Below are 5,302 nucleotides of genomic sequence, written 5' to 3'. Positions count from 1 at the left end.
ACCTGGATCAGGTGTTTTAAGCCAGTACGGAGCCTCAATGGCCGGTTGGTTGGAAAACGAAGGACCATTGAGGCCTGGATTCTGACACCCCATATCATAATTGAAAATGGTCTAGTATTGCTCCCCAGGACACTGGCCATGTTTACATGTAACACCCCGTTTGTCATGATGTAGTTATACTCTTTAACACTAGAGATGCCGGTGACATGAACATGTACACGCTCTTTGTACAACTCATAACACTATCAACATGAATTAGCTCATTCTAACTCAGAGAAAAGCAGCTTTTTTCTTCAGCTTTGCACTAAAATGCAATGAATTTGTTTTGATTGTTGCTTTAGAATCCACTGGAATTCCGTTAATTGTGTAAAAACGGTTGAAGAGTCATGGTAGTTGAAAGAATGACAACACTGGACCTAAAGCTTTGTTCTTAAAGGGTTACGCTGATCATGCAAAGCTGAACTTGAGCTCTATTTTCTCAACAACTCTGTCTATATAGTCAAAGCATGAGGGATGGAACAAGACCGTCTCAGTCTGGTTCGTGACATAGTTCAAGGACTATCCTCTATGATGTAAGTGAGCCAATACAATGGCATAAAATAATGTCCTTATCATTCAAAATTTAAAGACTGCATATTTATCTTGGCATTGAAATCTTGCATTTCTAAGAAGAAAACTGAAAAAATACATTTTTTCATGAGTCTAACAATCAGTGTTTTGAATAAGAACTCATCATCAGGATTCTAGCTCCTAGATATAAGGAAAACACTCTTTGTGGTTAGTAATGTAATTAATAAATGGGTGAAGAAACTATCATATTACTATGTTAATGTTATATTCACCTCCTGTTATGCTGACACAAGCCAAACAATTCAAATATAAAACCTTGGAACTAAAAACCGTTATTTCTCTATCTATTCATATACTATTTATTTATGTGTACTCATTCACAGAGACTTAGACTTTTCTTTCTGTGTTTCATTTTACACCTACTGGGAAATACAAAGTTTATTGCACTTACCTAAAGCTAATTATAATGCAAATATATGACAGGGCAGGTCCGGCGTTTGCCTGTAGGTTGACAAGAACAAATACGTTATGGAGATTCTACCTCATTCTGCTTCACCTCGAAAGCCAAGGGCAAATGGAAATGGTTTAGTGGGGCGGATCGGCCCCAACATAACCCTGGCAGGGAACTTTGGTCTCCCTCTTTTTTTTTTTAATTAATGTGTGCCAATGTTTTGGAATGTAAATATGCAGCTAAGCAGACAGCCTGTGCAGTGAAGTGTAAAAGTCTGACAGCAGGAATGTGCATATATTTGACTCCATATTAAATTAGAATTTTCTGTGATCCTGTGTATGATGTCACTGGTTCTTGATCAAGTCACACAGTTTATTAGGGAGATGATGAGTTCAGCCTTGTTCCACCAATGTATAATTCATTGCTGGATCTCGTATGGAAATTCAAATGAGCCTTTTCCCGAGCTCTGCCCAATCTGATTATTGTCACTGTTGGTCCAGCTTCCTCTTTCCAGATGGAGGAAGTCGGCACCTGTAAAACAATGGGATTATAGCTTCAGAGTAAGGTCAAAAAAGGCTTGTAAAAACATTGAAACCAATTAGAATGTGGCTTGTGAGTAAATTATGCCACTAAAATGTAGTTTCCAACCACAAAACATAACTTTATAGTTTTAATCTCTGAAAAAATTATCATATTTAGGATTAAGACATTTCTGATAGTATTTGCAAATCAGTACACAAACCTCTGTGTAACAGATAAGAAAACAACAGTTTTCCTTTGGTGATTATCTGTCATAATACTTTTTCACATTATCTATTTACATTTTTACAGCTTCTCTTTACAAATGTTTGTACTGAAACGAACTATCTAGGACTAGCTTACTGGCTAGCTACAAGCTAGCCGTTTCAATCATTACCTGGTAGTGTCCAAATTATTTCACTACTCACTTCATAGTTCACTATATACTGTGTTTGCTATAATGTAAGGCTGTCCAAATCTACAATTTCAAATTGTAAGCTCTAGAAATTTCCCATAAGTCCTTGCGAAAAAAACAGTTAGCATCAATGCTCCCCAGTTTGGTGATTATAGACCACCATGTGGAAAAAAGTTATTTTATATGTTTTTATCTTCAGACATGGATTAATAAAAAGGTAAATTACTAAAAACCAATAAAATGTTCATATTTATTAGGTTTTTTATGTCAAAAAATTGGTGACATCAAAAAAAAAAAGTCAAATTGCTTTTGAAATCCTAAGCACAAGATGGCCCCACACTATGGATTTTAGTACTTTGTATAAAACGAACTAGCTTGGACTAGATTAGCAGAAAGCCACTAGCTTAGCAACTATCTGACTAAAGCAATACCAGGTCTTAATTTTAGAAAGTTAACCATTGTCTATATCAACCTTAATCAATTCTACGATAGCTTGCAAAACATAAAACACCCTTGAGATCATCCTGCAACTCTCATTTTTACACTTTATAGCATTAGTTAGATCAAAATGACATGATTAGAATGTGTGGATGTTGGGATCGCCTTTGTTCTATCCAAATACATTGCAGCAGTCATTGGTAAAAGTCATTTAAAGTACTTTTTTTTCATAGACACAGTCTTCAGCATTCTTTCCTCAAATCAATTCATATTGGAGTTCCATCGCAGCTTAACTTTGCCAATCCACACAGAGCCCATTGAGCCGCAAAGATATCAGATGAGCAGACTTTACCTTCTTCTTAATATTGCTTTATACGCATTATTTCACAGAAAGAGAATAAAAATGTCAGTACGGATGATAAATGAAGAGATACTTTGGAAGTTAAAATGAGAAAAAGACTTATTATGTTTGGTGGTCATGATTTAATTAGAAAAACTGATGTGGGTTTGTCTTGTAATAATTTATTCATATTTGTATTCCTGATTCCATCCAAATAAGAAGCTCTTGGTACCTGATGTGCAAATCACTCGAACAGATCACGTTTGTCCATCATTTTGACCAACCATGACCTACAATGAAGAGATATGGATATGCTCTGTGCTAATCATAAAACTTTCACTAGTTTGCAGACATTAAAAATGCATTTGAAAAAGCTAACATTTTCCAAATCAAACATCATTATCCAGTCAGGGATCTGCCATGGTAACTGCATTTTCGGGTTTCTTATTCTGTTTTTAACATCCAGTTTAATTTTTGGAAATTACTTTTGATTTTCATTTTGATTATTTTTCTTTTGGAATTGTGTTTTTGTCTCTGGAATTTTGTTTAGATTTTTAAATTTCATGATTTTTTTTCTTTTTGCTTTTTCTATTGTCATTGTGTTTTTTGAACTGAGTGATTTGTTGGTGTGATCTGCAGTTCAGGACCACCGTATCTGGCATTTGTGAACAGCTGGTCAGACTTGGAAATGAACAGCTGAACTAAACGTTCATTAAAGTCTTTCTAAACCTATCCGGACATTTAAAAAAAAACAAAAAAATAGGGAAAAAGCATGAAAGAGCTACATTTTAAAATGATATACGTCTCTAGAGCCCTAGGATAGTTTGCTTGGCCCCGTCACCCTTGGCAAGTATCACAGCTTGTAAAGGCTTTTTGTAGCCATCCAAGAGTCTCTCGTAGCTTGTTTGAAGTCTCTTCATCCATTCTTCTTTACAAAGGTCTTCTAGTTCTTTGAGACTTCTGCGATGTCTGTTATCACTGCTCTTTTCAGGTCTGTTCATAGATTTTCAAAGATGTTGAGGTCAGGTGATTGGGAAGGAATCTGCAAAACCTTCACTTTAGAATACAAGCCCAAACCATGATTGATCCACCACCATGCTTAACAGTTAGATGACGCTTCCATATTTAATTGGATACCTTTAAAAAAATGTCTTTGGCCTCTAAATGTTCTACAATAATATAATTTTAGCTGGAATGCCCAAACTTTTGATCCACAATGTAATCTTATTTACCTTATGTGGCTTCATGACTTTTTAAATACAAATAATACATAATAATAATAATAATAATAACATTAAAACTACCACATACATTTAGATGATATTATCTGATTGAATATACATACAGTTTATCTAGATCACAATGTTCACAATGGGTTAATGTAGTTTAGGGATCTAGAAAAGTAATTTTCTTATTTAATAAAAGATATGGACAAAGGTTCAGAAAATATGGTTTGATTTTGTTCAGAACTGTAACTGGTGCCATGACTAAAAACACAATTATCTCCCAAGCAATAATAATTCTTTAAAGTCAGGAAGTAAGAAGCCAATTAGTAAAAGAAAATGACCCCTCTCAGTCAATGTGAGGAGGGTCAATCACTCTATGGGAATATTCAAAGGCATTAAATGAGCTCAGGGAAAAGGAAAAAAAAATTAAAAGCAGAGAGAAAGGTGTTTTTTGTACATGTCAGTTAGCCCCGAGCATCATCTCAGGACTCTGAACCCATAATACCACGAAGCTCGCTAATGAGTCCAACATACCATAAAAAGGTTTCTTAAGCTTGCAGAATCATTCCTTTATGGGGACTTTTTTATTTTTTTTAAAAAGACCCTGCAGGTTTGTTGGATCTGCTTTACCAAAAGATTTCATTTGGGTTAATAAAAGTGCAACTCTGTGGCCTTAAACACTAACCTCACCTGTAATTTTCCATCTTTAAATTAACTTTAAAATTAAAGAAAACACAGCATAGATTGTAACAGGACATTACATTGTGTAACTAATAAATATTTTGTCACCTGATTATAAAGTTTTAATTTCCTAAAAGTGAACCCACAAATAACTAGACAACTCATTTACTAGTTTAATTGTTAAGCTAATGAATAACATTCACATATTTAACTTGGTTGGGTGAATGTGTTTCAGTATTTAGAAAAGTATGTCATATGAAAAAGCTCAATAATTTTGAAAATTATTTTAGAATTTGGCATACATTTATACATATTTTAAGTTTAAAAAATGTCAAAATTTTAGAAAGAAGCCAGTTTGTTTAATGTACATATTTGATTTTAATATATAATTTGAAAAATGGCAAAACCTTAAGTAGCTTAAATATTCTAACTGTTGTTTACATGCAAAAAAAGTCATTGACCACCCCACACATCTATGATTTTATGTTTAAAACAAAAATAAAGTAACTGACTTTTTTAAATGACAAAAAAACATGACCCTAACCATTGTTCCGAGAGCCCAAGGTTATATCTGTAACTGCCATCATGGGTGGACAGTGGCGGACTTAGCAGCTTGGGGGCCCCAGGCAAACAATGACATGGGGTCCCCATGAAGTGTTTGT

General features: G+C 34.3%; 1 long non-coding RNA gene across 1 annotated transcript in view; it reads right to left on the bottom strand.

Moving 5' to 3' along the window:
* Positions 1-1,208: 1,208 nt before the first annotated feature.
* Positions 1,209-5,302, bottom strand: part of LOC118600069 — a 52,569-nt gene continuing 48,475 nt past the window's right edge. Inside the window, exon 2 of the long non-coding RNA XR_004949647.1 lies at positions 1,209-1,552. This is a non-coding gene — a long non-coding RNA (uncharacterized LOC118600069). The remainder of the gene's footprint in view (positions 1,553-5,302) is intronic.

The sequence above is a fragment of the Oryzias melastigma genome, linkage group LG18, assembly GCF_002922805.2.
Source record: "Oryzias melastigma strain HK-1 linkage group LG18, ASM292280v2, whole genome shotgun sequence".
Taxonomy (NCBI): Eukaryota; Metazoa; Chordata; class Actinopteri; order Beloniformes; family Adrianichthyidae; genus Oryzias; species Oryzias melastigma.
This window is presented reverse-complemented; position numbering and strand designations above follow the sequence as displayed.